The following is a 13,796-nucleotide window of genomic DNA, read 5'->3' as shown; positions in this document are numbered from 1 at the left end:
AACACATGCTCGATTACATTTCATGTTTGTGCGTGTGCCTCATTATGGAGTTCTTGTTCAGGTGTGTGTGCATTTCTGATGGGTGTCATCAGCCATGGCTCCAGTGCATATCCAGCATCCCCCACTAGGTGACCGTCAGGGATGTCCCCATTGGCAAATGTCTGGTACAACTGCATCAGATGCCAGATATGGGAATCGTGGTAGCTTCCAGGGCAGCCAGCACACACATTCAGTATTATGCCCTGGGCATCGCACACAACCTGGCAGTTGATGGAGTGAAAGCCCTTGCGTATGATGTAGGCCCTACCCCACTCACCGGCTGGTGCTTTGATGTGTATGTGCGTGCAGTCAATTGCACCCACTACCTAAGGGTATTCCGCTATTTGCTGGAAGAGATGCATATTGCTGGCCAATACCTCACGGGTATTGGAGAAATATACATGATCACCGACATGTGCTGACATGGCATTCAGGAAGTGGTGCAGTACCCTGGATGCTGATGCCTGTGAAATCCCCATCATATCACCAGTTGGTCTCTGGAAGGTACCTGTTGCTAGTATTCTTAGGCCAACACATACCTTGGTTTCCACTGGGATGGGTTCCCCTCTGATGGTTCTGTGTGTGAGGCGTGGCCTGCACAGCTCAACAATTTGCTGCAGGAGCTCTCTGTCCACTCTATAGCACTCCACTATCTCCAGCTCATGTAGCCCCTGGAAGGTTACCCTGGGTCTGTACACTCTTCTCCTTCTCCTCACTGTGGGTTGCTCAGCAACATCCACAATGGCACCACCTTCAGTATCTTGCACATGTTGCCTTATAATAGCAATGGCAGCCCCTAACATTTTTTTCTCAGTTAAGCTTTTTAAGTTTTCCCATCTCTTTGTATACTGCAGTGTTGCAGTGTTTCTGAGTAAAACATGGGGTAATGTTGTTTGCAGAGTTTTAAGTGCTGGGCTGGGCTAGTGTACTGCCTGTGTAATTGGCTGATTCTGACTGATTTCACCTGGCAGCTCTGCTAGTTCTCCTTGGTTAACTTCCTACTACTACTTTTCCTTCCTTTTCCCTTTTCTGTTTCCACAGGGGGTGGCGCAGCACAAACAAGCGCAAACAGGCATACACGAGTGCACAGATGCATACACGCATGCACACAGCCTTAGACAGGCCTACACAGGCTTAGGTGGGTGCACATCCATGCACACAGGCTTAGACAGCCTTACACAGGCTTACACAGGTGCACACATGCGCACACAGGCTTAGACAGGTGTACAGGTGCGCACATGCTCGCACACAGTGTAAGCATCTTTGCAAGAAACTTTGGTGGTAGCCACAGCGTACACCTTTGGTTTCTGGATTTCAGTTCAGACAACTGTAGACACGCCTCTTCCAGTCTTGTGTAACTCACAGCAAACACATGCCACTCTGCTCCAATAAGCTTACAGTCTTTGATACATACCCCCCTCATGATGTCACATATCTTCTACTCTGTTACTCCCCTAATCCTACTCTTAAACTCTAGGGACATGGTTCACATGGCAGGGAAAATTGGGATTCACTATCCTTATACTCATTTGCATAGGATTGCCTACTCATGCTTGGTTACATCTGTCACACTGAGCTTCCCCCCTTAGCAACCACTATTCAGTAGCCATGTTGTCTTCAGCCTGCCATTCACTTGCATGGCAGATGGATATTTTTAATAAAATGCCTATTTTTGGCTTTTATTTATTTATTTTTATGGTTTTTAGAGTGCAGCACATTTGCACGACACTGCGCTATGCTTAAACATCGGAGATTGGAGAAAAAAATATTTTTTATTATTTTGCAACACATATAAATGCCAATGCCTTTATATTTGGCCATTGACATGCTTCCTCAACTGGATGCATCCTTTATTTGGAGCTGTCATTGCTCCGTTTTGCTATTTGCAGAACGGTACTCAGTTACCAACCGAGTACATTTCTGCAAACAACACTACTCTTACTCGGACAGGTTAGTGTTTCCTGGATCGCAAATTTACCTCATTTGCATAGCTTTCAGCAGCAAATGAGGTAACTTGCATAACCTAACACTGTCCGTGCAAGAGTCATTTTAGGAGCTCTCATGCATGCCCCTGCCGGCTATTCCTGGATCACTCGACAGACATATTGGCTGTCTGGAGTCTTACACTACTCTTAGACTCTGTGCAAGCCTTCGTAAATCTGGCCCTATGCCATTAAGACTGTCTTGTATTGTTGTTAATGTTTACATGTTTATAAAAAAGCACAGTCCACCTGTTTAGTAATGTCTTACTGTCTCTTTATGGGTAATCTATCATACTAAACTGAAGAAAATGGATTGTACAGATTTGTACCATCTTCACGTCAACATAAACAACACACATGTTCTTCCATTGGCATATGTATGTGCCTTCTTTTCATAGGGTGTAAATGGACTGCAGGACAATAAAATATTTTTTTATCAATATTCAAATTATGATGTTTCTTTTAAAATAAAATGGATAGTCTGATTTCAAAAATTAATAAATTCATATGAAGGCATCATATAAGCCTATTTTCCAAGAAAAATTATATAATTTTCTTAAGAAAATGAAGTGATTTGCAGAGATATGATGCAGCATAACAATTCATTAATTCAGAATAAATAATCTAGTTAGTTGAGAAAATGAAATTTCTCTTTTTCCATATGATAATCAGTATAACTCAATAGTTGCTAAATTTGTATAACAGCTGTCTAATCTAACCACCTGGTTAATCTTTGAAAAGCAATATGACATATGGGGTGTAATAATAATAAAAACATGCCTGAGAAATTCTAATACAGTCATTATAGACACTAGCTTAGGTGCTTGTTATCCTACCTGTAGTTTCACACTATATGAAGTGAGAAACCAAGCCCTCTTGTCAATCTGAAAACAATATTTCTGTTAACATAACAGCAGAAGTCATTTTGCAAACTTTAATGGAAACAAAGTTAGTCACTTACAAATCACAGGAATATACCTGTGTTTAGAATGAATCTTTGTACTATAGATACTGCGGGACACTTGGAGCATCGCTGCAGTTATGATGAAACAGTCGGCCCTGTGATCTTTGTCTGATGGTGTTACTTGCTCACTAATTCAGCAGTGTCACAGATCTGCTCCTCCAGTAATTTAATTTGATCACTGTCACTAGCATATCAAAAATATTTAGATAGTTTTACTATCGACTAATTAAGAGGATGTTTTCTGCCTAACCAGACAGCTTTGACATTTGGTGCCTCATTTTGTCTCTGGATTTTGACAGCATAGCCTATTAGTTTGCTCACTGAAGTATGGGGCTACGTTTTGTACATTGCAAGACATGACTTTGATTCCACCCTGCTGAATATCATTTCAATCTGTGTGTGAGACACTGCATTTCCAGCAGTTTTCTTGCTTTCGCAATGCATACTGATCTTTGAATTTAATGGCACAGTTATAAAAAGAACAAATAATGGAAATCATTACAAACAGTTTACAACTCAAGTCCATCATATGCATTATAGATATGTACATCAAAGTAAACGTTCTAAGGTATTTTTATTTGGTTATGTTTTATTTTCTGATGAAAATATGGGTGTCTGGCATTGGAGTTTATTGCCTTCTGTTCAGGAATTTATTCATTTCTTAGCTCATAAACTTTTGTACCTAGCAGAAGCACTGATAGCAGGACAGAATTACAAATATTTTTGCATTGGTTTGATGAATATTCACAAAGGCATTTTATACTTTCACTTTCAAATAATGATTACCTGGACATAATACTCAAAGATCAATCAATTATTGTACATATATTTTTTCATATATGCCTTTTGAAAGAAAGTGGCAATCTTTTTAGCAGATAATAAGTTTTATTTTTTTCTTGTCTTGTTTTTTTTTTTTTTTTTTTACTAGGTGAGAGTGAGACATTTGCAAAAGAAGGTCTGAATAACCAGTTGGATCTGCAGTGAGTTGTATGATCATAGTCAGTGTGAGACATGAAAGTGCACTGGCAATTTAAAAAGCTATTGGAGTATGGGACCATGGACAGTGGGTGTAGATGCTACTTTAACACATTGGTATAATAATATTCTTACAAGACCTATAATGTAGATTAAGGAGATATCAGAAACACTGTGGCAGAGCAATGGGAAATGGATGATTATAGAACTGATATGACTCACATTGTTACAGATGAAAGAGGACATAACATAAGGATTCCAAGGATTTGACAGCAAAAAGGACATGGGGACTCCTCAAAAGTTTTACAAAATGAAATGAGCTGAATCTTGCAGTAGACAGAGTGATCTGAGAGACCAGTAAGCATGTTCAGAGCCTGAACTTATTGCAATCAGATGGAATAAATGTAATTTATGCGGGGTGGGTAGTTCTTTTAGGGCAGGACAGTGACACAGCAAATAGTGCTGTTGTCTCACAGCAAAAGGTTTCCCAGTTCGATTCTTGGCTGGGGTGCCTTCTGTATGGAATCTGCATATCCTTCCTGTGTGTGTGTGGGGGGGGGGGTTCTTCCAGCTGCTCTGGTTTCCTGCAACATTCCAAATACATGCTGTAAGTGGGTTGTCAGTCTAAATTGGGCATAGCTGAGTGTGAGTGTGCATACAAGTTTGAGGTGTGGAAGAACTACTGCATTAGGGGTAGCCACCCAGTAGTGTAAACCTTGACACCAGATGACTGGCACCATTGAAGTGACACCCTGAGCTCATGTGCAAAAATGGGAAAAAGGGGTTGTGGATGGATGGATGGGTAGTTCTCTTAAGCAGGCATGACGGGGGGGGGGCTTGGAATAAGCAATATATTAAAGGCTTTAAGGTCTTGTGAGCAAACACCCTTCCATTGATGAAGGGTGTAATTAGAAGAGATGAAGTTTCAAGCTGGGGTAAAGAGTACAGAACCTTGACAGTTATGCCCGTATTTAGAGACTTCTCATAGAACGAGACTTAAAGCTAGTCAACCAAAGGTTCTACTCTCTGGGATAAGCCTTCATTTACAACACAGCTAATCATATTAGATTAGAGGAAATCTGTGCATACAGCCTACCTAGACTTAGCCAAGGCTTTTGACACTATCCTCCACTCAGACATCATTGACAAACTCACCAAGCTAAGTATCGTTGGATGGGTCACTAACTGGCTCACTAATAGAACACATATAGTCAAAATAGAGGAATCCACTTCCAACAGCAGACCTGTAACCGGTGGTGCTCCACAAGGATCAGTCTTGGGATCTCTTCTGCTTGGAATATATTTATCTGAAGTACAAGCAAAAACTAAAGGTCCGTGGTTGACAAAGTTTGCTGATGACTACAAAATGGGGCAGTCATAGAATCTCCATATGATGTCAACATCCTACAATAAGGTCTTACACTAACAAATGATTGGTGTCAAAGTTATAGCCTTAAACTCAATGCAAAAAAATGTATTATCATCCCTTTTAGTAAGAAGCGATGTTCCTGTAACTACCACATCAATAGCAGCATCCTAAGTATGCACTCAGTGGTAAAAGACCTGGCCAAACAGGTTGACAGGAATCTTACCTTTAATCACCATGTCTCCACAGTAGTAAGAAGGGCATTCTATATTGCTCATCCCATAAGTAAGGGCATTGCCTCTAGAAAAAAAGAAGTTATAACCTCCCTATACTCTTCCATTATCAGGCCAATAACTGAGTACAATGCCCCTTTTGGTATGTACCTTTCCAAGCACCAGCAGCAATTGGAGAGACCACAAAGATTCTTCACAAGGAAAATTCAAGGTCTTCAGCATCTGTCCTGTGTAGATTGTCTGAAATCCCTGTCACTTTATTCTCTTTCATACGGACAACCAGAGGTGATCTGTGACATTAATAGAACCTGCTGGAGGACAGATTTGTCTCCCAGAGGTTACGACACCTTTAGAACAGACTCCCACTTCATGTCAAACAGAGCACATCACTGGCCCTCTTCAAACGCAATGTGGATGGTTGGATGGGTAACTATAAATTCACCTTGGGGGTTCTACCTGTGTCCCTCTTAGGCAGGGGTAATAGGTGATGATCGTGGAAATAATGGTAGAACTTGCCTAGGCTTGTAAGGGTCCTAGAGCCATTAGCCTAGTAACTGCCTATGATCCTATGATCCTATATTGCCACCATATTTATGCCTTTAAGATAAGGTTTCAAACCTTTTCTTTTTCTTTTTTTAACTTGGAACACTTGATGAATCACAAGGTGAAAATTGATGTGTAGGATGATAAGATACACTAAATATATATCAGGATAGTCAAAACCACATTAAATAATATAGATCTTCATTCAGATAATATACAAATGTATCCAGCTCTGAGATCTTGACACACATAAAAGTTTAAATAATGACTCAGAAACTGAAAGAACTGGGCAGGAGTGCAGGGAAGTAAATGAATGACACTAGCTAATTCATCATAGTGGGGGTGTAATTGTGACTTCCAATCAGCCAACTCTAGCAATGCAAGTAGAGGTTTGAGTTGCACTGAAATGGTAAAGAAAGAGAAAACTTGCAGAGAAAACCAGTTTAATAAAAAGCAAAGCTTTCGGGCGTAATCCTTCTTCAATACTAATACATTCAAACACTAAACTCTAGAAGCTTAAATACAGGTCTAAAATCACATGACCAGCAGCCAAATGAAATCATGTGACAGAAAACAAATTATAAATTAAAGACATATACATATAAATATATTAAAAGATGTGTAGATACACAGTATAAAATGTTTACTTTACAATATTACGTAGCTTATCTAACACAGGTTTTAAACTGACAGTGCTATTTAAACCAGGATGAGTGTCAGCAGCTAATCTCAATATCCATTCAAATTCTTTGAGCTCAAGGCGGTTGTTGACATCACCACCTCTTTCATTTTGACATAGAGCATCAATCACTCTAAACTTAAATGTATGTGTTTCACCACAAGTTTTAATATGTTTACATAGTGCATTATTGTCACAATTTCTCCTAATTTCAGAATTATGGTTTATAACACGTTCCTTAAGCTTACGTATTGTTTTTCTCACGTAAAATGAACTGCATGAGATGCAGGTAGCCAAATAAACCACAAAAGTGGTATTACAAGTAGCTGTAATTTTAAAATTAAATACTTGTCCATTGGCAGGATGAGTGAAAATATCACTACCATTCCCTAAGATGTAAGCAAAGGCAACACAGTTAAAACATGGAAAAGTACCAGCTTTAGCAGCCAATTGTGTATAAAAGGGTCTATAAAAATCTTTATAACAGAGTAAACTTTTAATCGTCCTCATATTTTTATATGTAAAATGTGGCTTGGTGCCCAATATAGCTTTTAGTTCATCCAATGCCATCAGAATGGGCCAGTTCCTGTTAATAATTTGTCTAATTGAACTTGACCTACCATTAAAAGTTGTGACGTACCTTATTTCATGTTGAGTAATGGTGTTATTACACTGACTATCTGTAAGGCTTGACCTATCTTCCAAAAAAGTTGGTATAAGTGATGTCTGCCTAGCTTCCATTACATCAGATTTAAGCTTGGATAATAAATTCATATCATATCCACTAGAAAAAAAGACCTCTACCATATTATCAAGTTGTGAAGCAAATGTAGTATTATCAGTAGTTAGTATACTTGCTCTAATAAATTGTGATTTTGCTACACCTTTAAAGACATGTGGCGCATGCATATTATTGTGATGCGTATATCTTCCATTACTAACATCCTTTCTATAAATACTAGTGTTTAATATGCCATCATTCAATTGCAGTTTGACATCTAAAATCATATGCTGCTATCAGACACATCCATTTTAAATTTCAAAAAATTAGTACTAGAATTTAAATAATCAATGAAAATATTCAAATCATCCAAAGTACCATCCAAAGTACCATTCCATATTAGTAGACAATCATCTACAAATCGCTGATAGAAACTAATGTTACTAAGAAATAGATTTTGTGCATTAAACAAATAATAGCATTCCCATTGGTAAAGCACTAAATTGGCGTAAGTATTTGCTATGGATGTGCCCATAGCTACGCCTGTTAACTGAGTCTTGAGCTCAAAGAATTTGAATGGATATTGAGATTAGCTGCTGACACTCATCCTGGTTTAAATAGCACTGTCAGTTTAAAACCTGTGTTAGTTAAGCTACGTAATATTGTAAAGTAAACATTTTATACTGTGTATCTACACATCTTTTAATATTTATATGTATATGTCTTTAATTTATAATTTGTTTTCTGTCACATGATTTCATTTGGCTGCTGGTCATGTGATTTTAGACCTGTATTTAAGCTTCTAGAGTTTAGTGTTTGAATGTATTAGTATTGAAGAAGGGTTACGCCCAAGCTTTGCTTTTATTAAACTGGTTTTCTCTGCAAGTTTTCTCTTTTGAGTTTGTGTTTTGCAGCTGGTTTTACTTGTGCTGTTACTGTTTCTGCTGTTATTGGGAATTCCTGTTGGAGGTCTATCTCGCAGCCCTTAGCCTGGATATGGCAGATGGAACTAGCTTGAATTCTTTAAAGTCTCTGATTAATATTGAGACCAACCCTTTACTGAACTGTGTGGACTCTACAAACTCTGCTACTTCGTCTGATGTTGTTCCTGAGCAAGAAAGCCTGGCAGAGTTTCATAAAATCTTGCAACAATTAGAGAGAAAGGTAACTGCATTTAAACGCTTGCAGTGGCAGCGTTTTAGCTTTTTAGCTTATGTGGAAAGAGGTATTGTCCCACGTGGGCTTAGGATTCTTAAAATGCCTTCATATGGCAATACTTTTCCTGAACTTTTAAAATCATGGCAACAGTTGAACATCAAGTTGTCTTTAGACTATATGTGCTTAATGAATGATTTATTTGTTAAAATAGAAGATGAATATAAAAAAGAAATCTTCACCATGGAAAATCCCATTATGGAACTTTCTGTTTTTTCTAAGCTAATTCATGTCTATCAGCAAATGCTAGATAGACTGCATACCCTCGACATAAGAATGGAAGCTACTAAGAAACGTAAACTTTTACGTGACATTGGGGACTTCCAAAAGGGGAATATTTTCTCTTAGCCTAAATCTGATTATCATACAACCTCTAATTATCAAAAGCCTACTTATAAAGAAGCACTTGATGCCTTAGACACTTTTGATGAACCTGTATGCAACACTAATGTCGTAGAAACACCTACAACTAAAGAGATTCCCCCCAAAACAGCATCTGATGGGATAGTCCAACCTACACCCACGTCTGTAACCAGCAGCGCATGCGCATCTGTTAGGATCTGGTAAGAATGATGGCGCTGACAACGTGAATACGCTAACTGGAAAGAAGACTCAACAACTTACCTTTAGCTTTGCACCTAAGCGTTTTCAGTTAGAACAACCAGAAGCAGTTGGAAATAAATCCCCCAAGTCGAGGGGCTTGTTATCTACACAAATTACATCTACAAACAAAAGGAAGAATCAAAGCCCTTTAGGACTGAACAAAGTAAGTCGCAAATGAACAGTGTATTAAACCTCTCCACTTTTGAATTACAATCAGCGCACCTTTTGCTTTTCAGTAAAGGTTTTAAATTTATACCATATGGTTGTGACAATATTGTCTCTGCTTTAACAGAACTAAAAATCTTTGTTCGAAATCTCAACTCAAGACTGCTATTTGGTAATACTCCTGCGCCTGAAAAATGTTGTAAACGTAGTAGCACTTTTATGCCAGTTAGTGTTCCTGTACTAAAGGCTTTTCATGACATTTGTGAGTTTCAGATTAGAGAACTCTATTTAAAACCTGTTAAAAACAAGGCATATAATTTAAGCTTCTCTGAGTATAAAGCCTTAAAAGGTTTACAACAGTGTAATGACATTATTATAAAACAAGCTGATAAAGGTGGCAAGGCTGTCTTAATGAATCGTGATAATTATTTTTCAGCTGTTTCTCTGCTTTTAAATGATGATACTGCCTTTAAAGTTATCACTAGAACTGATGTAAAAAATTGTATAAGTTATGTGAACATGGTTGTGTATGAGCTGCAGCTTAATAATGACAAAGATATTGATCTTTTTAACTATTTTACAGTACCTTGTCCTTTGATTCCACATTTATATGGGATACCTAAGATTCATAAATCCCTGGAAAATCCACCCATGAGACCGATTGTCTCTGGAGGTGGTTGGGTTACTGAACCCATATCAGTTTATTTGCATAGGCAATTAGAAGTTTATTTACCTAAATGTAGTTCTATTCTAAAGGATACTTGTGATTTATTGTCAAAGCTACGGGTATGGTATAATAATGTAAAAATTGATTTAAATACCAAGAAATATTATTTAGTGATGCTTGATATCATGTCCCTCTTCACAGTTATCCCCAATGATGTGGGAATAGAACTACTTAGAGAATTTTTGTCTTCTCAACCTAGTCCTGACCATAGGCTCATTAGTAATATTTGTTGCCTTATGGATGTAGTTCTGAGGAACAATGTGCTTATGTTTAATAATACCTTATTTCTTCAGTTAACAGGCATAGCTATGGGCACATCCGTAGCAAATACTTACGCCAATTTAGTGCTTTACCAATGGGAATGCAATTATTTGTTTAATGCACAAAATCTTTTTCTTAGTAACATTAGTTTCTATCAGCGATTTGTAGATGATTGTCTACTAATATGGAATGGTACTTTGGATGATTTGAATATTTTCATTGATTATTTAAATTCTAGTACTAATTTTTTGAAATTTAAAATGGATGTGTCTGATAGCAGCATATGTTTTTTAGATGTCAAACTGCAATTGAATGATGGCATATTAAACACTAGTATTTATAGAAAGGATGTTAGTAATGGAAGATATACGCATTACAGTAGTATGCCTGCGCCACATGTCTTTAAAGGTGTAGCAAAATCACAATTTATTAGAGCAAGTATACTAACTACTGATAATACTACATTTGCTTCACAACTTGATAATATGGTAGAGGACTTTTTTTCTAGTGGATATGATATGAATTTATTATCCAAGCTTAAATCTGATGTAATGGAAGCTAGGCAGACATCACTTATACCAACTTTTTTGGAAGATAGGTCAAGCCTTACAGATAGTCAGTGTAATAACACCATTACTCAACATGAAATAAGGTACGTCACAACTTTTAATGGTAGGTCAAGTTCAATTAGACAAATTATTAACAGGAACTGGCCCATTCTGATGGCATTGGATGAACTAAAAACTATATTGGGCACCAAGCCACATTTTACATATAAAAATATGAGGACGATTAAAAGTTTACTCTGTTATAAAGATTTTTATAGACCCTGTTATACACAATTGACTGCTAAAACAGGTACTTTTCCATGTTTTAACTGTGTTGCCTGTGCTTACATCTTAGGGAATGGTAGTGATATTTTCACTCATCCTGCCAATGGACAAGTATTTAATTTTAAAATTACAGCTACTTGTAATACCACTTTTGTGGTTTATTTGGCTACCTGCATCTCATGCAGTTCATTTTACGTGTGAAAAACAATACGTAAGCTTAAGGAACGTGTTATATACCATAATTCTGAAATTAGGAGAAATTGTGACAATAATGCACTATGTAAACATATTAAAACTTGTGGTGAAACACATACATTTAAGTTTAGAGTGATTGATGCTCAATGTCCAAATGAAAGAGGTGGTGATGTCAACAACCACCTTGAGCTCAAAGAATTTGAATGGATATTGAGATTAGCTGCTGACACTCATCCTGGTTTAAATAGCACTGTCAGTTTAAAACCTGTGTTAGTTAAGCTACGTAATATTGTAAAGTAAACATTTTATACTGTGTATCTACACATCTTTTAATATATTTATATGTATATGTCTTTAATTTATAATTTGTTTTCTGTCACATGATTTCATTTGGCTGCTGGTCATGTGATTTTAGACCTGTATTTAAGCTTCTAGAGTTTAGTGTTTGAATGTATTACTATTGAAGAAGGGTTACGCCCGAAAGCTTTGCTTTTTATTAAACTGGTTTTCTCTGCAAGTTTTCTCTTTTGAGTTCGTGTTTTGCAGCTGGTTTTACTTGAAATGGTAAAGAACCAAGGACAATGGCTTGAGTATGCCGAATGAGTGATGGTCGCCTTCATTACCATGTGGAAGGAAGATCTACAATTACTAGGAAATTAGAGGAGAGGGTGTTCTGTGGTGATGAGTGTGATTATGTCAGTCACTATGAGAAGGGTTAAAGTCCCACTGAAAAAAGAGCTCATTGCTCAGATATTAGTGAGGGCACAGACCATCTCCATGGATATCTGAATGCTAGCCTCATCTAGTCAGCTCATGTCCTCAAGCTGTGAACCCTACAATAATGAAGGCACCAATGGGATCTAAAGCACTAGGAGGAAGATTCATGACTGTTTTTTGCAGAGATAAAAGAAACTAAGGAAAGGCAATATGTCAAAATTTTCCTTGGATGCAAACCAGGGAATTAAACTATATGCATATATTAATCTTTAGAATATAGGTTCATATGTTACATCGGAGATTAGCTGGATAACTGCTTAAGTGCCTTTATAAACCTAGCCAATATAATCCAATTCTACCCATTATATGGCCCTAAGAGGCAAGAGAATAGCATGGGTGTGTGCATATTCCTTGAGTATGTTACAGATTGCCTGATCCATAAGGGACATAGGCACGCAGGTAAAATAGCATCCCTAGCTAAGGATAATCATAAGGCATTCTTTAACTATGTCTAAAATGTAAAAGAGAGTGCCCAGCTATGTGCCAAACTTTTAGTAGATATTATCACTTATACTGGAGGAAATTGACAACCTGCTAGCTGACAGATTTGGTGCAAACTTCACCCTCTATCCCCACCAGCCATACATCAAAGCATACCTGACACCAGTCCTCCACCTAGTATCTCTAAATACCAAGTCATAACTGCACTCTCCAAGGCCAAAAACATGGCCTCAATGGGACCAGATAACATCCCAGGTTGCTTATTCAGCAAACTAAAACAGGACCTAGTAGAACCATTTGGTGTTCTCTTTAACTGTAGCCTGAGAACTGGCTTTTTTCTTGCAGAGTGGAGAACAGCAACAGTAATCACCTTGCACAAGGGGGGAGGGGGCATCAGCCAACCCTGGGAACTATAGACCCATAACTCTAACCAGCTTCATCTGCAAGGCCATGGAAAGAATCATCATGGACCTTATGAACAAGGACATAGGTGACCTTCAAACTCTAGAACCAACAAAGTTTGGCTTCATTAAGTGTATATCATGCTTATTAAATTTAATAGAATTATTCAAGAAAGTAACAAAAGCCCTGGATGAAGGAAAGACAGTGCATACTTCTATCTTGACCTAGCCAAGGCTTTTGACACAGTCCCCCACTCAGGTATCATTGAGAAACTCTCCCAGCTGGGGATTAACCATTATGTCACTGGATGGGTAGCCAATTGGCTCACCAACAGAATATATAATGTCAAAGCTGGTGACTCCTCCTCTACCGGTATACCCATTAACAGTGGTGTACCACAAGGATCTGTGCTGAGCCCTTTATGGTTTGGAATCTATTTTTCAGAAGTTCAGGCTAAAGCAGTTATCACATTTGCTGATAATTCCAAATTGGGTGTGATCATTGAGTCCTGCAATAATGTTGACATATTACAGGAGGGGCTAACTCAGACAAATGACTGGCGCCAAAGTCGCTGTCTAAATCTAAACCCAAGAAACTGCATTTTTATCCCCTTTGACAAAGCGAAATTCCCTGCTAATTGCAATGATGACAGCATCCCCCTAAGTTCAAACCCTG

The sequence above is a fragment of the Protopterus annectens genome, chromosome 4.part0 (genome assembly GCF_019279795.1).
Source record: "Protopterus annectens isolate FY-2018-M chromosome 4.part0, PAN1.0, whole genome shotgun sequence".
Classification (NCBI taxonomy): domain Eukaryota; kingdom Metazoa; phylum Chordata; order Ceratodontiformes; family Protopteridae; genus Protopterus; species Protopterus annectens.
The sequence above is the reverse complement of the archived record's forward strand: the minus strand, read 5'-3'. Positions refer to the sequence as shown.